Below are 21858 nucleotides of genomic sequence, written 5' to 3' on the forward strand. Positions count from 1 at the left end.
CGTCAAGGCACTTAGCTTCTCTGAGCCTCAATTTCCCCAGCTCTAAAATGACAACAATAACCTCAGTTATGCAGATGACAATACCCTTATGGCAGAAAGCGAAGAGGAACTAAGAGGAGAGTGAAAAAGTTGGCTTGAAACTCAACATTCAAAAACTAAGATCATGGCATCAGGTCCCATCACTTCATGGCAAATAGATGGGGAAATAATGGAAACAGTGACAGACTTTATTTTCTTGGGCTCAAAAAATCACTGTAGATGGTGACTGCAGCCATTAAATTAAAAGACACTTGCTCCTTGGAAGCTATGACAAAACCTAGACAGCAGATTAAAAAGCAAAGACATTGTCAACAAATTGACATTGTCCGTCTAGTGAAAGCTATGTTTTTTCCAGTAGTCATGTATGGATGTGAGAGTTAGACCATAAAGAAGGCTGAATGTCAAAGAATTGATGCTTTTGAACTGTGGTGCTAGAGAAGACTCTTGAGAGTCCCTTGGATTGCAAGGAGATCAAACCAGTCAGTCCTAAAGGAGATCAATCCTGAATATTAATTGGGAGGACTGATGCTGAAGCTGAAGCTCCAATACTTTGGAAGAGGTGACTCATTAGACAAGACCCTGTTGCTGGGAAAGACTGAAGGCAAGAGGAGAAGGGGATGACAGAGGATGAGATGGTTGGATGGCATCACCAACTCAATGGACAGGAGTTTGAGCAAGCTCCGGGAGATGGTCAAGGACAGGGGCGCCGGGTGTGCTGCAGTCCGTGCGGTCGCAAAGAGTTGGACACGACTGAGCAACTGAACAACAGCAAAATGGGACCATTAATACTATCACTTTGGTGGGATTAGGAGACTTCAAATGCAATAACCTGAGTGTGACTTCAACCTTCATAGTGATTAAAAAAAAGACTTGGGGCTTCCCTGGTGGTCCAGTAGAATTGGTTCACATTCCCAACTCAGGGAGCCTGAGTTTGATCCCTAGTTGGGAAACTAGATCCAACATGCTGCCACTAAGACCCGGCACAACCAAACAAATAAATAATAAATAAAATAAATACCTTTTTAAAAAATAGATGAAAACTGGTTTGTTAAAAATGGACAAAATGAAAGACATCCAGCTGTTTCTTGGGCAAGTACTAAGTGCTTATCATGGGCCACGTGCAGTGCTAAGGGTCCCAGTGGCAATTCTAACAGAGGCAGGGACACCAGCAAGTATAGTCAAGAAGGGCTAAGACGGAGACCAGCGCGGGAAGGCAGGGGAACTGCCAGAGCAAGGGAAGCTCTCCAGGCAGCCATCCGACACTTCGGACGGCAGCTGGGACTCTAGATTTATAGTTCTGCACCAGTTTGCCACAAGCCTTTCCCCTTCCTCACATAAAAGCGGTGTTTATGGCTCATCGGAGGGGAGGCCATCTCCAAGAACACTTGGTCCAGGAGAAGGGGCGGGGGCGGTGTGCCATCACTCTTATAAGAAAGGCAAAGAGACCTAGAAACTGGTCCATCCCCGGTCCATTCCATGGGTCCAGTTACTGAAGCACTTTGATGACAATGAGTGGCACTCAAGAGGAGAGAGGATGAAAGCGGACAGAAGGAAAAGGGAAGGCAGGAGAGGGTATGGGGACACATTTACTGGGGTCCCCCCAAATCAGCGCACAGAGGGCCTTCCACACTTTAGCTGCCCGAAGGCACCAAGAGACAGGTTCATCAGTATTACCCAGATTTTACAGATGAGCAAACTGGGGTTCACAGCAGTTAAAGAAACAACTGAGTGTCCATCAGTGGGTCCCTGGTTAGAGAGGCCTCCTCCGACACACACACTCCCACTCCCTTCTCTCCTCTCATGGGCTGTTCCATGCCCTCCCCAAAAATTCACCTGCTGCAGCCTTAAGCCCCAGGACCTCAGAATGTCCTGCATTTGGAGAGAGGGTCTTTAAAGACATATTAGGTGAAAAGGAGACAGTAAGAGTGGGCCCTAATCCAATCTGACTAGTGTCCTAAGAGGAGGAGGAGGTTCAGACACAGCAACACAGCAGGGATGAGGGCGGCTGACTGGAAGTCAAGGACAGAGACCTCAGTGGAAACCAACCCTACGGGTACTTTGATCTTGACCTTACAGCCTCTGGAACTGTGAGAAGTAAATTTCTGTTGTTTAAGTGGCCTGGTCTGTGATTCTTCCTACAAGCCTTCACCTGATTATCCTTCTCCATAGCATAAGGACCTGCCACAGTGAGCCTGTCTGTCTGGCTGCCATCTGCTTTTCCCCACTGGAATGTCAAAGGCAGGCTTCGGTTTCTTCTATCCAATCATGTATCCACAGAACTGAAACAGTCTCCAGCACACAGCCAGCATTTGATACATATTTAATGAATAAATAAACTGAGTGAAAATGGGATTTAAACCCAGCTGCTGCTTCTAGAGTCACCCACTCCCTTCCCCATGCCCCACTGCTGCCCTCTGCTTTATCCAATTCTCTATTCCTATACCCATCTCTCCTCCTCCAATATAAAAGCCGGTAAATAATTTTAAATAGTATAAATCCAAAGATAATCTCTAGCCTATAATCACCACCAAACAGTAGTATAAACAAGGTGACAGGAGATGCAAAAAAGATACACAACAGACCTCATCTCAGCCACTAGGGAACATCATCATCTATTAAGTGCTGAAATTCCCGGCTAACGTGTTGTTCTTATTAGTAATTTTAAGTCAACATGTAAAAAATAACGTTAGGTTAGGTTTAGAGTTTGTTTTTGGTTTTTTAAGTGTGTATTTAATGGTGGGCGGAGGGGGGCGGGGAGGGAGGGAATTGAGGACCACGACAGAGCTCTTCTACTCAAACCTCAACCCTGCAGACCTGGTACTGATCCAAAACCCCACAACAGCCTGGAGTGGGGAAACGGTGAGGTTGGCAAAACCTGAAACAGGACCACAGAAGTGTCCAAGTGACCACGTTCCACCCTGGCATTCTCACTCCGGGCAGGAGGATCTTTGCTGTTCTTGCCTGGAGAATCCCAGGGATGGCGGAGCCTGGTGGGCTGCCGTCTATGGGGTCGCACAGAGTCGGACACAACTGAAGCAACTTAGCAGCAGCAGCAGGAAGATAGCAGAATTCCTGCCAAGTTGGTCCCCTGAGCTGGGAGCTGGGGCTAGGGGGTACCAGGACAGCAAAGAGATGGAAAGAGTGAAGAAATGGCAGCAAGGGAGTCATTTATCTGGAATGAAAGAGAATGCCAGAGCAAAGACACAGCATTCCAGTTTCCAGGCCCTTGACCACCCATCTTTTCTGCTTGCACGGAGCCCCAAATAGCTCCTTCACAGTTGTAAACATCTTCCTGCTCACAAGCAGCCACTGGAATTCTGAAACTTCCTCTTTACAACAAAACTACACTGCTGCAACTTGCTGCTGCAACTGGTTCCTTCCCCAGAGGCAGGAGCCACAGCAGAGCCCAGGTGGCCTGCCTGGCTTTTGACAGTTCACGGACATCCCACCCCACCCACACTGCCCCCACCCTCAGCTGCTTGCCACTCGTGGTCACCAAGGGGCCTCCCTCCGGAACGCCAGGGGCTAGTTCCCCAGCCTCTCCGTTGACAAGGTCCCTTGGAGGCTCTGTCCCTCACTCCTCCCCATCCCAGCCCAACTCCCCATGTGACTTCTGGCCCAGACCTGTATGAACCACTCAGGGAGTGGGGGAGACATGAAGATATTCCTCCAGTGAGCCCAGAAAGCTCTCCCAAGTCCAAGTTCCTGTGCTTTCTCATCACTGATGACAAAGTGGTTTTACCTGTTTTTCACCAACTCAACCTAGGCGTCTAAGCAGCCACTTTCTTCCACACTCACCCCTATCACAACCCATAACAGCCAAGTGAAGTGATTCTTTCCTGGGCATAGACTGTGAGCCCCTTGAGGGCAGGGCCTGGAATGTCTCATCCTAGGCATCCAGGAGTTTCTTTCCTAAAACAGATGCTCAGGATACATTTATTGAATTAATGAATTTCCAAGAGACTCAATAAAACCCATGGAACTTTCTGGCAAAGTCTGTAATGGTTCTTTCCCACAGTGGACCATAACATAGCCATTAAAATAATAATTGTGGAGCCTGTTGCAACATAGGAAACTTTATATTACAGCACTGAGTAAGTTAGAACACACGACAATATCTAATTTAATATTTAATTTTAGTATTTAATTTTGCAAAGTATGCATGTCTATGGACAGGAAACCCAGAAAAATGCAAAGGGTGGATAGGGTGAGAGGCAAATTTGTTTCTTGATAGTTTTGCTGTTACATTATTTGCACTATAAACAAACCTCCATCCCCTTTTCTTTTCCTTTAAAAAAGAAACTGATTCCAGTAACAATTATGTCTCTCTCAACACTCCATGAAAAAAATCTCATCCCAAGTCCTTCAGCTGGCTGACCACATAACCAGAGAGCACAGGCAGAATTCCCAGCAGGCATCCTGAGGTTAAGGCCCTGGGAGTGGAATCCTGTACCCCCACATTTCCCAGGAAATGGCACAGGGGAACAAGCCTTATTGAGCCATCTGGGCTGCTTTAGGGGCTTCGAGATGGGGCTGGGGCCCAGAGCCACTTATGAGGAAAGGAAATCTCTTACTAGCCCAGAGTGACTCAGAGGGCCTTGGCGACCTGAATCACCCTTGTACAAAGCTCCGCTGAAGTCTGAGCAACTGAACAAGCTCCCAGCCCTGTTCCCTGGACATGCTGTGCCATGTCCCCACCTTGCAAACCAGCTCAGATGCCGCCTTCTCCAGGAAGCTTTCTCAGATCCCCCTGGGCCCGCAGCATTCTAGTGGGACACTAAGAGCTCCTGGAAACAAGAGTCCCTGATTCCTTCCCCTCCTTATTTCCAGAGCCCAGTCAAGCACCCAGCACACACTGTAAAGCTCTGAGTGAGTGAATGAATGAGTGAAGTCGCTCAGTCGTGTCCCACTCTTTTCGACCCCGTGGACTGTAGCCCCCCAGGCTCCTCCGTCCATGGGATTCTCCAGCCTAGAATACTGGAGTGGGTTGCCATTTCCTTCTCCATGTAAAGCTCTGAGTCGTTACCAAATGAGTAGACAGACAGACACATGAAGCAGGAAGGAATGCACTCTGCAAGTGGACACAAGAAGCACCCACTATGGAGATGGTGGCAGGCTCCCCAGTGACCAGCCAGGGCCCCTCCAATGGCAGGCAGGCACAGCAGCCGGGGCTCTCCACAAACACTTGAAAAATGGCCAGTTGAGGTTAAAGGTAAAGTCAGTAGCCAAGGCAACACTATCAACCTCGCTCCAAGCAGCCAACTGCACTACGGATGAGGAGCCTGGTTCTGCTGCAGCTCCAAAAGTTCTGCTCCTCTCATCAGTTCTTGGCCACAGGTGAGGGAGGAGGCTTGGGAACCAGTCCAACCCCTCACTGTCAAGTAACAGGCAAGCCCAGGAGTGAAGGGCATCTGCAAGGTCACACAGGGGTCAGAGCATAGGAGTGTGAATCAGGCTCAGTCTCCTCATCTGTAAAATGGGGGCAAACTTCCTACCTCCCAGAAATGAGGGAAGAATTAAATAAGAGAATCATGTAAAAACACTAACACAGTACCTGGTACATAACAAGTGGTCAATAAAACTTTAGTCTTATTACTATTATTAGTAAAGCTGGGACTTCAGCCCAGACATCCTGATTCCCAGCCAGCGCCCTCCCACCAGAGCTCCTTCCTTCCTTCCCCATCTTCCCTCCTACCCACCAGGCAATTCTAGCCTCCAGGAAGCTCAAGATGACACAAGCCGCCTCGTGTCCCAGGTTTCTGTCCCTGTGTCCCAACTCCCTAGTAGAGAGTCAGGCTCCTGAGCTAGAGGCATGCTCTCTGCCCTTGTTCCCACTAAAGCCCAGCAGGTCCAGCACAGGGCAGGTCATGCAGCAGGAAGGAGTCCTTTGATGATTGACTTGGCCAAGAAATTTGGGATCAATACCCAATAGCTGACTCTTCAATATTAAAAAATAGACAAAAGTTTTAAAAAAGCTCTCTGCAACAAGAAAAAAAGAAAAAGAGCTCCCTGCTACCAACTCTCCTATCCCAGGAATTTTCAGATAAGTACTGAGCACCCGCCTTTTGTGAGACAGAGAGATCACTAAGTGGCATTCTGAGCTTCAGCTGCCCAGGCCTTCACATCCCAAGCTTACAGCTAAGTACCAGTGGGACTTGAACTCCACTCATGCAAGAAGGACAAGGGATCAAGTCCATGCAGGGTGCTGGTGAGGACTTGGGGATAAAGAGATGAAACAAGACCCTACTTCTGACCTCCCAGTTCAGCCTTTGCCCCCATTTCAGCCCAGTTAGATTAAGTCACCCAAATGGTTCCAAACGCCTCTTTATGTTTATCAGACAGGAAGCTGCCTTCTCCAGCCCAGGGCCTTATGCAAAACACAGGAAACTCGGTGGCTTTTGAACACCAGACAACTCGAAATAAAGGTGCCTTGGCAGCCTTGTAACAGCTTTTTTTGAAATGCTTAAACCGGTTCAGATGTGCGTCACCAGCTGAACTGTGTGATCTGGGAAGAAGAAAGCAAAGGTCATAGGCTTAGAAAACCTCAGTCTCCAAGCTCAAGGAATCTTCCCACAGGTTCCTCAGTCATCTCACCATACCTTATCATTAAGGGACAGGCTTAATTTAAAATCTTTAAAACCTGAACATACATCTCCTACCACCCAAAGACAGAGGATGTTGGTGACAACCTGAAAAGGGGAGGAAGAGGAGGACAAGAACTAAGCCACTTGGTGTGTGTTTCTATGCAAGTTACAACAAGCCTATGAAAGAAGCATCTCCACGTGGCCAATGAGGAAGCTGAGACTCCAGCCTAACAGTTAGCAGGAGCAAAGGCAGGGGGCTGGTCCCAGCTCTGCCAGAGCCCAAAGCCCTTGTGTGGTTCCCTCTACATGGGTTTTGTATAGAAAATACAACTAATCAATCACCCAAGACCTTAAGTGACTTAAAATTACTAGAAACCAGGACTAGCTGCAGGGCAGTGGAAAGCCGATGTGGCTCTGAGTGGCCCACCCGCCGCCTGGCGCTGCCCCATGTGAAATATTGATTTTTGAGCCGCAGGAACTTCCAGCCCAAGTCGAACTGTCCAACTGGAAGAAGTTCAGAGAAACTCAAACCACTTCCCACCCCATTTCTTAACTCTTGGGCCCCTCCACCCTCCCAGCCCCCAAAAGAAAACGATTAAGGGTGTGGAAGAACAGACTTAAGCAAAGATGAAAGGAGCTAAGTACGTGTTGCTGGGCTGAACAGTGTGTTAAGGCGAGGAAAGGCATGATAACAGCTCAGAAACACTTTTAAATGAGGCCATGTGATTCTGAAAGGCACTGGGTTTGAGGGAAACCAGGGGCCAGAGCTTTCTACCAACTCAGAATGAGTTTGACTCGACCCTCTCATGGGGGGCGGGGGCGGGGGGAGCAGTGGGAGGAGTGAAAATTACAATATCCCTAAGATCCCTTCTGAGCTTCCCAGCGGGCTCAGTGGTAAAGAATTTGCCTGCCAATGCAGGAAACACAGGTTTGGTCCCTGGCTGGGGAAGATCCCCTGGAGAAGGAAATGGCAAACCCCTCCAGTATTCTTGCCTGGAAAATCCCATGGACAGAGGAGCCTGGCGGGCTATGGTCCATGGGGTCGCAGAGTCAGACACGACTATGCAACTGAGCACATACACACAGGATCCCTTCCATCTCAGACACTCTACGATCCTAAGTAAATTCAGTAGGGAGGATTGTACTATTGCTACTGTACAATTTCTCTCTCTTTTTTTTTTTTTTTGGCGTATGGGATCTTAGTTGCTGGATCAGGGATGGAACCTGTGCCCCCTGCAGTGGCAGTCTGGACCACTGAACCGTCAGGGAAGTCCCTGTTTATTTTTCTTTTAAGCCAGGCATCATTCAGAATTAGAGTTAAATGAAAGAAAAAGGAAACATGAGATGGAAGTTTCCAAAATAACATCCATGGAGGTAAGAGAGGGACTCGCCTCACAGAGGCCCCCTGTTCCTCTGGGCAGCAGGGTAAGAACCATAAGGACCAAGAGGCACCAAGGAAGTGAGAGGCACCCTGAGAGGCACCAAGGAAGTGACCTTCGAGAGGGAGGGGAGGGGAAGCTCAAGAGCACTTCAACTTCCCTGCAGGCTGCAGCCCCACCTGCCCAGGAAGGAAGCCACACCTTTCAGTGGCAACTTCCAGAAGACCCTGCAAGGGTCTCTCTAGCCACAGAGGAAGGCTTCCCCACCCAGGGCTGCAGATGAAGACAGCTGCTGAGGGCACTGTCGTGAGAACTCCCTAGATGGCCTGGCCCTCAGCCAAAGGTTGGCCAGGAGCCTTTTCTGCACCCACCTACCCAGGCCTGGGTGTGCTGTGTCCACCCCGGGTGCTGAAATCACCTTGGGCCAGAGACACCAGTCAGCAGAATAGGGGCCTGAGGCTTTCTGACAGCAGCCAGCCTGCCTCAGTTACTTTTTAAAGAGACCTGCATCAGACACAAGGGGGCAGCTCCCCGCCTGCTCCCCAAATATCCGGTGCCATCAAAGCCTGAGGGGCAGGTGGGGGCAGACAGAAGGGGGTAGATACAGGCTGGCATCCCGCCTTCAAACCACCGGCCCATGGGGTGGCAGGCCCATTTTAGACCCAGGCTCATTGTGCATACTCATGTGTGACTCACATCACCTTTCAAGAGGCCTAGAGCTGCCTGGCAGGGACACAGGCCTGCCTGTGACCCTAAAGGGGTCTTAACCAGCTGTGCTACAGAAAAGAGCCAGCTCAGGAGTGAGCTGAGCCTGAGTCTTCTCTGGGGCCCACACTGTGCAAGGCTATGGCAGTCCTCCTTGAGAAGGCTAGCGGGGCTCTCCAATTCAAAACCCCCCTCTGATCACATTTTCTCGAGAATTTGGGCTTTTCCAATGTTATTAATACATAAAAACCATAGGCCAGATCTCTGAGGGACAACTGGAGATAGGGTGGGTTGCAATGACCCCAAGTTTACAAATGAGGAAGACCCAAGAGAATAAAGGTCTGGTCTGGCCTCCTGGTCAGGATGGGCTCCCCAGGAAAGGACAAGTGGACAGCGTGGAGCCAGGGGGATTGTGGGAAAACTGGCAAAAGGGCTTCCTAGAATACATTCCAGACACGTCCCGCGGGCTTCCTTTTCTTATACAGCAGAGAAAAGGCAATCAAAGCATCTACCATTTTCCAGAAACCAAGGGAAAGGATCAGAGTAGACATTTGTTTAAAGGGGTTACTCTGGTGATAATATGACATCATGGAGAAGAAAGCAGGCCCCAAAATGTTCCAACCACAGAGCAATTCAGTCCATTTTTAAGACCCTTCCTCTTCCCCTGCACGTGGCAGGCACTCAGTATGCAATCTGAGATCTCAAGCAACGCATTTTAAAAACAGAGACCCCCAAGACTGGCCAGCCAACCACATATTTTTGTTGTTAATAAAACTAACAAAATTTTCAATTTCTGACTATTTAAGTAGTCAACACATGTAAAAAGGCATTTAGTGGAAAAAGCAATGCTCAAGCTCACCCCAGGCTCTGGCTTCCTGGGCCCTTTCTAGAGGCAACCACTGTTACTTGGGTTTCTGTAGCTATCCATGCACAGAGCGGAGGCATCATACCATGATTCGCACAGGAGGGAGCAATATGTATCCCACTTTGTATCAAGTTTTATTCACTTAAAATATTTCTTGGAGAGCATGCCCAATCAGTACCTATAGGTCAGTCTCGATTTTTTTAAAGGCTTCAAGAATTCCCACTGTGCAGCTGTACCATGATTTATTTGACCTTCTTAATGGGCAGTTAGCTTATTTCCTGTCTTTCTCTAGACAATGCTACAAAGAATATCCTTGGACATTTCCTTTTGCATGTTTGAGTTTATCTGCTGGTGAGTTTCTAGAAATCAGTCAGAAGGACTATGCTTTGACAGATATTGCCCAACTACCTTCTATAAAGAGAGTTGTTACAACTTAGACCCCATCAGTAGGGCATGAGGGCACCTAAGAAACTGGGGCATTATGGAGAAATTTAAATTCCTGCATGTCTCAATTTCCCAAGCACTCTTGGGTATAACTGGCAGACACATAAACTGGCATGGTGTCTCTGTGAAGCAGTACGCGCCTTCTAGCAAAATCAAATGTACCCCCAACCAGGGCCAGACCCAGAAGCCAGGCCTCCAGACACTAAGTCCAGTGTACCTCCATGTCACCCCTTAGCTCTCCCTAGACCACGGAAGCTGTGTCTGAGAACTAAAACGCAGTGAGTTTGTGTATCTTCTGCCTGAGCCGGGGCCCTGCAACAAGGCTAATGAGCACAAGCTCATCACCAAGAGCATCCAAGAGCATCAGCAGATGGGCCCCAGAACCACCTGTGTTTTTACCACTCAGGCTTTGTGGTCCATGAGCAAACACACACACACACACACAAACACACACACAGAACATCATTTTTAGAAGCAGAAAGAGCATTGAGCTAGGAGCCAGGAGAACCATCCACCCTTCCTATCCTGTCTCCTTACCTGACAACCCAGGGAATGAAGACTGATCACATATATTTTCTTAAAAATGTACACAGTCACTATGTATCAGGCCCTTTACATACTTAATTTCTTTTAGTTCTCACATCTAACCCCGTAGGATGGATATCATGACTCCTGTATTACAGATAAGGACACTGAGGCTTGGGGGGTTAAGTGACTTGCCTACAGTCCTAAGTGGCAGGGTCAGGATCTGAACACCGTCTAGTGCCAAAACTCAGGACTCCACTCTTCCCAGCTCTAATGAAGAACCAGATCCCATTAAGTCACAAGCCTACTGCTTCCCAGGGGGCAGCCGGGGTTCCACTCCGTTGTCACAGGAGGGCTTAAGCCCAGGGGCTCAGCACACCAAGGGTTAAAGCCGAGAGGCAGTGACTCTCTGGGGCTGCACAAAGGGAAAATGTACTTCCTGCCCCTGTGGGCAGAGATGCTGTTTTATGCTCAGCAAATTAGGACGTTTGTTTAATTAAGACGACACACAGATTTTGTTATTCTAAATATTTTTGGAACATGATGCTTGGGAGGAAGCTGTCAAGGCCTGGATTTTTGTTTTTTCTTTTTTTCCTTTGCCTGGGGTTTCTCTCCACCCCCCTCCCCACCCCCCCACCAAGAGAAGGGTAGGGCCAGGCTCAGAGGAGAACAACAGCCAACCCCTCCTCTCCTTTTGAAATAAAGATGTCAAGCTGGTAAGGGCTGTCTTAAGTACTTTATGGAAGGATTAGCTAGAAGAGGAAGTGAAGAAAGCACAGTTAGCCTGGCTTCTAGCAATACCCTCCACCAGGCGACACAACAATGCAGCAATTTTTAAGTGTGCTTTTCTCCTTTTAAAAAGCTAACAGATCCGTGTTTTGTTTTTTTCTGGAGCAAGAACGGGCAAGAGGAAGGCTGTGATTAACATGCATCCTTCATCCAGTGAGAGGGAAGTTGTCCCATCTCCAACCCCTTAGGTTAAAAGTTTAAAAATAAAAAATAAATGTCAGAAAGCCCTGCCCCTCTCTTTTCCTCTACCCTCACCTGCCCTTCAGACAAGGAGCCCCACAGAACGCACCTCTGGGGGTTGCCCTTCCCCAAACACTGCCTGCCAATCCAAGCACCTGGATCTGCCATGGGCACTGCCAGGACTTGCTGAATCTGAAGAACAGAGCTTTTTTAGTGTCACCCTGCAGCCATCTGGGGGGCACAGCGGCTCTCAAATTACACTGAGCAATCTCTTGACGTTTTTAATTACACCTCAATTATCATAAATGAGTCCTCACTTTCCAACACTGAATGCTTGCCTCGGTTTGGCAAACCTGCCATGTCCTCCTTCCTCGAGCAGCTTCCTTTCTCATCCCAGACAGAAGTGGCCCCTCTCAGAATTCCTCGAGTCCTTTGTCTGAGGCCTGTTTGAGACACTCATCACAGGCAGCTTCTGTATCTCAGTCATTGGGCCACTATTTCCCCCTGAGGACTGTAAACTCCCATAGGCCAGAGGAGAAGGGAGGGCTGGCTCCCTTCTCCCAATCCCATGACTCACAGCACCCTTCTAGGGTCTCTGTCATCTTCGCTTCACCTTAGAGTCATCTACGGATTTGTCTTGGCTCTCCCCTAAATGCCCTTGGGCACAGGCCAGGTCTTACTCAACCTCACACCCCCCACCACCTGGCAGAATCTCTGGCACAGAGGAGCCAGTTAAATATTTGCTCAATTACACATCTGTGTACCCTCCCCCGACTCCCAGCAGCCTTGTATATAAATTGACTAATATTAATCAAGTGACTGTCTAAATAGGCCTTAAACCAGCCTCCCTCCTTACCATAAAGGGAATAAACCACCCGGTGAGGTTACAGGCTCAGACAGCACTCAGAAATGGCCACAGTGTTGCAGTAAGGCGCTCAGGTTCTTCCCGTTCAACAGTTACTCAACAGTTACTTTGCAATCCTGTTAAGCCCAGGAAAGGGTGCAGTGAACCCAGAAGTGGCTGGGTCCCTCAACTGCCCAGCGGAGAGAGATCCGCCAGTGCCTAGGACCTGGGACTTCCCGGGAACCTTTTCCCCACACCGGCTGGGTGGGGCCACAGATAGCAGCCCGGGCGCTCACCCTGCCCCCACCTCAAGACAATCTGCAACCTGGTCCAGGAAGACACTCCGTTTCTGAGACACTTGGGCTCTTGGGGGCGCGGTGGGGGGTGGTGGGGAGGCGTAGGAGGGTGGGGGGGTGCAGTCCTGCCCTGGGCGTGGCCCCGGACAGCAGGAGATCAGGATCCTGAACAGAGACATTTGTGGGGGTGGGGTGGCGGGGTAAGTAGAAAACCCTGGATCTGGCCCAAAAGGGCACGATGCAATAGCCCAGGCTGGATCCTCTAGGAGCAGAGCCCAGCTCTCCCCGCCCCCACCCTGCCGGGGCGGTCCGCAGGTGCGCTGGAATCAGGTGCGCGCAGGGGTCGCGGAGATTGGTGCGGGCCTTACCCGGCCTTCCACTCCCAGGAAGCAGAGGCCAAAAGTCAAAGGATTCGGATCTGTGAGGGAGGGGAGAGTCTTTCCTGCCTCAAGCCGGGATCCCCGCCGGGTCCCCTTTCCCAAGCACCCAGCCGCACCTCTCCCGGTCCCCCTCCTCCGCCCAGCCGATCGCACCCGGGCGAATGAGGAAGTCGGGAGCCGAGGGCGGAAACCGGGCCAAGAGCAATGTCTGCTGCAGGACTGTCCGATTCTGACTCAGGAGGACGCCCTGACAGCTGCCAAACGGTCCCTGGTGCCCGCTACCTCCGTTTCGAAAACGCCCGGAAACTTCCCAAGGAGCCGCCGCCCCGAGCCCCCCATCTGAACCTCGCCCAAGCGGCTGGGTCCAAGGGACAGAGGCTGCCCAGAAGGGGTTAAAAAGTTTGCCCAACTTGGGCACTGGGCGAGGCGAAGGCGGGGCGCGTGCCCCGGCAGCAGGGGGAGGTCGAGGCTCCCGGGTGCCCGGGCTGCGGAGTGTGCCGGCGGGAGGGCAGGGAGTGGGTATGGAGGGTTTCCGGGAAGTGCCCGGCCCCAAGCCTTCCTCGGCTCCCAGGTCTCGCTTCCGTCGGCGTCTTCACCGAGCATCCGCGCGGGAGTCCCGGGGCCCCTCTGTGAAGGGTGCCCAGCCCGCTCTCCCCCGCCCATGCCTGGTCGCCGGCCGCGCGGAGGCCGAGAACCACTCATCGCCCAGCTCACCCAGACTCCGCGCGTCCGGTACCCGCCACCCCCGCTCGCCCGCTCGGGGCGGGACCCGCCGGTGGAGCTCGCTCACCTGAACCTGGATCTGCCCCGGGGAACAGGCGCTGCTTCTCCCGAGAGGGCTTCCTCCAGCTATTCGGGCGACGGCGGGGTGGGGCGAGCGCGCGAGGCGGGAGCTGCAGCAGGTCAGCCTCGCTCAGCCTTCAGTGCCCTGCCCAGGAACAGCTAGGATCTGCGCGCCTCACCGCACCCTGCGCTGCTCCTCGCCGCCCTGCCGCCCCGCCCCTCTCAGAGCGCGCCCACTCCGAGCCCAGCGCCGGCTGCGGGGCGGAGCCTGAAGAGACGAGCCCGACCCCGAGCTGTCTCACCCACTCCAACCAGCTGCTGGTCATGATGAACAGACAGCTTGACCTGTGGAAAGGCAGTGGGTGGAGCCTATAGGCCCAGAGGGGTGGGAATACGTTCTCCCCATCCGCCCCCATCTCCACCCCCTCCACCTTCCCCCTGCTCTTCTTAGGCGGGAGCCCCGCCCCCTAGGGCGGGCGCAACGAACCGCCAGGTTCCAGGAGAAGGATTGACACAGAGAGAATCCAACCAGGAGGAGTAGAGTCTCGGCGGACTCCCGGCAGGGATTTTGGTGCATTGCCTGATTTCGGGCGAGGCCCGGCGGGAGCCGACTGGGAAAGTCCGGGCTGCTGACACTCCGCCCCGCGAGCTGTTTTCTCTGACCCATGTCATTCTGTTGATACCAGAACAGATATTAAGTACCATATATGGGAAAAGTGCTATTTTACAATGCAGATGGCCTGTGGGGGCGGACCGGGACTCAAGCCCCGGATCCCTTGTGGGCGCCCTGAGTTCCATTTTTGACCCTGTCTTTGGAGTGCGCACGCTGCAGTCTTTCAGCCTCCAGACGTCTGCTCCGGTGGGTTCCTTCAGCCTGGAGTGCCCTTCCGAGCCTCTCTTTACCTCCACGTGGTTAACTCGCACATTTCCTTTCAGATATTTTTTGCAAAATGTTTTCTTGGGGTTCTTCAGGCTGGCAAAGCGCACTGTGTGTGTGTATCTGTGTGTGTATTACTGCCCACAACAAGAGGATTACAGATTTTTTTTTTAAATTTTTAAAAGATTTTGTTACATTTTTAACCCATCTGGAATTCATTTTAATTTTGGAGTGGGAAAGAAATCGAATATAATTTTTCTAATAGCCAACTGTCCACACACCATCATCACCTACCAACTCATATATTCTTGAATCTGTTTCTGAGTTGTATCCATTCGTCTTTCTGTGTGTTCCTGTGCCAGTTCCACAATACTTTAAGGATGGTAGCTCTACAATACATTTTATATCTAAAGAGGGAAAATTTCTCATTACTCTTTCCTTTTGGAATGTTCTTCCTACTATGACTAAACTAGTCTTCCAAATGAGCTTCAAAAAAAGTATGATCTATAGGCAAGACAAAACTGGAAAAAAGATTTTGCAACTCTGTGACAAAGAATTATCAACAATATGTGAATATCAACAATATGCATCCATAAGGTAAACCCCAAATGCTTTAAAATAAAAGTGGTCCAAAAAGGAACTGTCTAGTTAAAAAGAAGAAATAAAAATGTCCAGTCATCTGAAATGCAAACAAAACTACATGGAATGCCATTTTTCACCTATGAAGTTTTTTAAAAAAGAATAAAAATGTCCACCGTCAGCCAGGTTTAGAGATTACAGGTGAGAAAGTAAGTTGATCAATTTTTCTGATAATTAATCATAAAGTAATCATTGGAAAAGCACACCAAGATGAGTTTAATAGTTCTTCTTTGCAGCATATATAACTTGCATAATTTTTCTAAAACTGGGAGAGACCCACCCCAACATCATCTTGCATTTATCTCTCATAGCACTAACACACTAGATTTTTAAAAATATTTTTTACTTTATTTATTTTAATTGGATTACTTTACAATATTGTGATGGTTTTTGCCATACATCAGTGTGAATTCGTCATAGGCATACATGTGTCCCCTCCTTCCTGAACCCCCCTCCCACCTCTCTGTCTACTCTATCCCTCTAGGTTGTTCCAGAGCACCGGCTTTGGGTGCCCTGCTTCAAGCATCAGACTCACACTGGTTATCTATTTTACATAAAAGGTAATGTATATGTTTCAATGCTGTTCTCTCAGATCATCCCACCCTCTCTTTCTCCCACTGAGTCCAAAAGTCTGTTCTTTACACCTGTGTCTCCTTTGCTGCCCTGTAAATAGGATCGTCAGTACCATCTTTTTAGATTCCATATATGTGTGTTAATACACAGTATTTGTCTTTCTCTTTCTGACTTACTTCACTCTGTATAATAGACTAGGGGTTCATCCACCTCATTAGAACTGACTCAAATGCATTTAAAGCTGAGTAATATTCTGTTGAGCACTAATACGTTAGCTTTTAATTGTCCATATACTTACTGTTTCCTCTGCCTGAGCTAGGAGCTGCCTGAGAGCGGATAGGAAATATGCCCTAAATGTCTCTGTGGACCCAGAACTGACACAAGGCTTGACATAAAATGGTCTTTAATGGATGCTTGAACAAGACTCAGAGAACATCCATTTCCTTACCCATAAAATGGGTGTAATCACAGGGCCTTGCCTGCAGGACTGTTGGGGAGAACACAGGAGAAGTGGGCCTGTAAGTGTTTTATAAACTGCTAAGCAATGTGTACTTAACAACAGAGCATTATCGATGATGATCATATCTATTTTCCTCACCTTCAACCTCCTACACCACCTTCTCCAGAAAACTGAGGTCCCTAAGAAGATGGAAGGCCTGTCAGCTGAGCTCTGAATTCTCTCCTCATTATCTACTAGCTTGTATGCCTTCCTACTTCAGCAAGCCCTCCTGCTTACTGTCCAACCTAACCCTTCCTCTGTCTCCTAGAACCTACACCCTAGTGGTATTTTAGAAAAATATTTTATCTATTTTATCTGAGTATTAAAATAGTATTATGGTTGGTGTACATGCATGCTAAGTTGCTTCAGTTGTGTCCAACTCTTTGCGACCCTATGTAAGGACTGTAACCTGCCAGGCTCCTCTGTCCATGGGATTTCCCAGACAAGAATACTGGAGTGGATTGCCATTTCTTCCTCCAGGGGATCTTCCCAACTCAGGGACTGAACGCACGTCTCTTACATCTCCTGCAATGACAGGCAGGTTCATTACCACTAGCACCACCCAGGAAGCCAGCCCATGGTTGGTAGAGAAAATATTAAAAAATAAATCAAAAGTATCTACAACCTTACAAACTCACTATAGCACCTATTAACAAATCTTATTTCCTTCAAATCTTTCTACACATACATATGTAAAATAAAATTGGCAGATCAACATGTATATGGTCATCTGATTTATTACAAAGTTGCCACTGTAAATAAGGGGAAAAGATGGTCTTTTTTTCATTTTATTTATTCTTTTTTTTTTTTTTTTTTTGCCACCTTACACAGCATGTGAAATCTTAGTTCTCCAACCAGAAATAGAACCCACACCCTCAGGATTGGAAGCACAGAGTTTCAACCACTGGACCACCAGGGCAGTCCCAAAGATGGTCTTTTTAATAAATGGTGCTAGATCAACTGCCTATCTGCACATTGAAATAGATTTTTTTTCTCCTTCTCTTATACCATTGAGAGGAATAGCTTAGGATGAATCTGAGACCTAAATGTAAAGATTAAACAGTGAAACTTCTAAAAGAAAGTTCTTCATGACTTTGAAGTAGGCCAAAAAAATTTTAAGACACAAAAAGTATAAATGATAGGAAAAGATTGTTAAATTGAACTTTGTTAAAATAAAGAACTTTCATCCATTAAAAGATGTATTTAAGAGAGTGAAAAATCAGACCATAGACTGGGAGAAAATATTTACAATACATATATACAAAGCAAGGGTGTTATCCAGAATTTATCAAGAACATCTATGTTAAGAAAAAGACAGTCAACCCAACTTTTTTTTTCTGTTTTAATGGGCAGACTTGAATGAGTACTACATAAGAAAGGATAACTAGCCCGGAAGCAAATTGAAAAGGTGCTAACCCTCATTAGTTATCACAAAATGCAAGTTGAAACCACGATGAGTTAGCACCACTCCAGCTAGAATGGCTGAAATTAACATAACATGTGTTGGGGAAGATGGGACTTCCTGAATCTCTCATAAATTGCTGATGGGGATGTAAGTTTCTATAACCACTTTGGGAAAGTGTCTGGCTGTATGTTCTAAAATTGAATATACTTGTATAGGGGTTTACCTGGTGGCTCAGATGGTAAAGAATCTGCCTGCAATGCAGGAGACCCAGGTTCGATCCCTGGGTTGGAAAGATCCCCCTGGAGAAGGGAATGGCAACCCATTCCAGTATTCTTTCCTGGAGAATTCCATGGACAGAGGAACCTTGTGGACTACACTCTATGGGATCATGAAAAGTCAGACCCGACTGAGCGACTAACACACTGTACTTATATAACCTGTGATCCACAATTCCACTCTTAACTACATACCCAACAGCAGTGAGTGCTCACACCTGACAAAGACATGTACAAAAATATTCATAGCAGCTTAACATGGCCAAGAACCAGGAATAGAAAAGCCCACCAACAGTACAGTGGATAAACTGAGAATGTTCATACAATGGACTACTATACAGAAATAAAAAGGAAGAAATTAGTATTATGTGTGAAAAGATACAGTGACTCGGATATCCATGAACTGATAAGTGGATGAACAGAACTGTGGTATATGCCGACAATGGCATATTACTCAGCAACAAAAAGGAACACACTAACACGTGCTACAAGATAGACAAACCTTAACAACATTATGCTAAGTAAAAGAAGCCAGTCACAAAAGACAACGTAGTATATAATTTCATGTGTATGAAATGTCTAGAATAGGCAAATCTTTGGAGATAGAAGATAGATTAATGGTTGCCACAGGTTGGGGAAAGGAAACAATAGGAATTTACTGCTAATGGGTATGATGAGGTTTTTTTTTTTTTTTTTGAGACAATGAAAATATTCTGAAATAAGATAGTGGGAGTGGTTGCACAACTCTCTGATACACTAAATCGAGAAATTAGACAAATTGAGACAGTAACATGGAAACATGTACATTACCATATGTAAAATGGATAGCCAGTGGAAATTTGCTGTATGATGCAGGGAGCTCAGTCAGGTGCTCTGTGACAAACCAGAGATGTGGGATAGGGTGGAAGGTGGGAGGGAGGTTCAAGAGGGAGGGGACATGTGTATACCTATGATTGATTCATGTTGATGTATGGCAGAGACCAACACAGTATTGTAAAGCAATTATCCTCCAATTAAAAATAAATAAAAAAAAAAACTGAATTGTTTACTTTAAAAGGATGAACTTTATGGTATATAACATATCTTAAGCTGCTATTATTTTTTTAATGAATTACTTTCACAGACATACTGCTAAGTGAGAGTTTAGACACACACACACAAGTAGATATTGTATAATTCCATTTTTGTGAAGTTCTATAACAGGCAAAATCAAATTCTAGTAAAATAAGCCAGAATAGAGGTTTTCTTTGAAGAGAGTTAGTGAATGGGAGAGGAACCAAAGGAAACTTCTGAAGTACTGGGAGGTTCTGTGTCTCAGTCTGGTTGGTGGTTCCAACTGGGTCTCCACATGTAAAATTCATTGATTTGTACATTTAAGACTTCTGTGCTGTACTGATGCTAAATTTGTATTTCAATAAAAAAGGAAGATAATAAAGTAAAACTGAAGCAAACTATAAACAATGGGCAAAGATGGATAAAAGGTATATGGGAGTCCTTTGTCCTATTTTGTTTAAGTTTGTGACTATATAAAATTAAAAGTTACAAATAACATGAAAGTGAAAGGCACTCAGTCATCTCCAACTCTTTGTGACTCCATAGACCTTACAGTCCATGGAATTCTCCAGGCCAGAATACTGGAGTGGGTAGCCTTTCCCTTCTCCAGGGGATCTTCCCAACCCAGGGATCGAACCCAGGTCTCCCACATTGCAGGTGGATTCTTTACCAGCTGAGACACAAGGGAAGCCCAAGAATACAGGAGTGGGTAGCCTATCCTTTCTCCAGTGGATTTTCCTGACCCAGGAATCGAATCAGGGTCTCCTGCATTGCAGGTGGATTCTTTACCAACTGAGCTATCAGGGAAGCCCTGATAACATATAACATAAATAACATGTATATGTTATTTATATTAACAATAACAACTGATAACAAATAACTAAAAAAATACAATTCAAGTCATTGTGTATACATAGTTTATGTTCCTGCTAATTCTTTTTCTTTTCAACATCTTGGCAGCTCATCTGCCTGTAACCATACTTGGGGATTTCACTGTCTTAAAAACAAACCAGAAAAAGGATTACTATCCAAAATATTCAAAGAATTCTTAAAACTCAACAAGAAGAAAACAAACCACATGATTAAAAAAAAAAAAGACAAAAAAAACCTTAACAGGAAAATGATATACAGAGGGCAAATAAGTGTATGAAAAGATGTTCACCATCATATATCATGAGAAAAAGCAAATGGAAACAATGAGCCTCCACTACACACCTGTTAGAATGGCCAGAATCTGGAACACTGATAACACCAAATGCAGGTGAGGATCTGGAGCAACTGGAACTCTTATTGATTGCTGGTGGGCATGCAAAGCCACTTTGGAAGCCAGTGTTGTGGTTTCTAACAAAACTCAACATACTCTTACCATATTATCCAGCAGTTCTTCTCAGTGTTTATCCAGAGGAGTTGAAAACATGTACACCTCCAAACCTGCACATAGATGTTTCCAGTTGCTTTATTCATAATTGCCCAAACCTGGAAGCAACAAGATGTCCTTCTGTAGGCAAATGGATGAATAAACTGCTCCACATCCTGACAATGAAATATTAGTGCTAAAAAAATATGAACTCTGGAGATATGAAAAGACATGGAGGAAGCTTAAACATATTATTAAGTGAAAGACTCAATATGAAAAAAACTGCCTGTTAATATGATTCCAACTATATGACATTCTGAAAAAAGGCAAAACTATGGAGAAAAAAGATGAGTAGTTTTTGAGGGGTTGTAGAAGGGGAAGGACCAAACAGGCAGAGCACAGAGAGTTTTTAGAGCAGTGAAAATATTCTAGCGACCTCCGTGGTAGTCCAGTGGTTGAGAATCCACCTTCCGATGCAGGGAACAGGGGTTCAAACCTGGTGAGGGAACTAAGATTTCAATGCCTCCAGGCAACTAAGTCCATGCACCATAATTAGAGAGACCCTCCTGCCGCAGCTACTGAGCCCACATGCTCTAGAGTCCTTGTTCCAAAATAAGAGAAGCCCACGGGCCACAACTAGAGAAAGTCTGTGAGCCACAAGGAAGACCCAACACAGCCACAAAAATTTCAGTTTAAATTAAAAATTTTTGTAATTAAAAAAAAATACTCTCATGAGTGATGTATACCACGTTCTGCCCTACATCTCATCAGGAGATTTATCCAGAAAGTGAGCCTTAACTCACAGCATCTGCATCAGGCCCTCAGATACCGCACCTTGCTCTTACTCACCCTCTGAATCTGCTCTTCAGATGTCCACAAGCCCAAAGCCTCACTGAGGTCTTGCCTTCCTAGATGGCATTTGAATCTGCTCAACATCCCTTCCTCCCAACACAGACTTTCTAGAAACTCCCGAGAAGGGCTGTTTGCTTTCCCTGTTCTCCCTTCCATGATTGCTTCCCAGTCCAGGGTGGACACGCAGCTGGAATGCACCAGTTTGGGCTATAACTGTTTGTGGAAGGTGGTGTTTCTTTCAACTGGCTGGCACCTGGTTTATATTGATCCTTCAGTATTTTTAATAGCACCTCTGCCAGAGGCTCCCATTTACTGAGTGATTACCATGTGGCAGGCATGGTGCCAAGTGCTTTGGTTAAACATCATCTCATTTAATCCTCACAAGGACACTACGAGGTTAGAGATGAATATTGTCTCCATTTTACAGATGAGGACGCAGAGGCTCAGAGAACTTAGGTTGACTTGCTAAGTTCACACAGTGCTGGGGCCAGAGTTCAGCCAATGTCGGTGGAGCT

The 21858-nt window shown here is 47.1% G+C and overlaps 1 protein-coding gene across 1 annotated transcript in view; it reads right to left on the minus strand.

The window, feature by feature from the left end:
• MYH9 (myosin heavy chain 9) overlaps positions 1-14062 on the minus strand; it is an 86203-nt gene extending 72141 nt beyond the window's left edge. The window contains exon 1 of the mRNA XM_086401338.1: positions 13821-14062. The gene's annotated coding sequence lies outside the window, so the exon portion shown is untranslated. The remainder of the gene's footprint in view (positions 1-13820) is intronic.
• Between the last annotated feature and the right edge of the window lie 7796 nt (positions 14063-21858).

Source organism: Bos grunniens, chromosome 5, assembly GCF_055505025.1.
Source record: "Bos grunniens cultivar Pamir isolate PY7600 chromosome 5, Bosgru_T2T1.0, whole genome shotgun sequence".
NCBI classification, from domain to species: domain Eukaryota; kingdom Metazoa; phylum Chordata; class Mammalia; order Artiodactyla; family Bovidae; genus Bos; species Bos grunniens.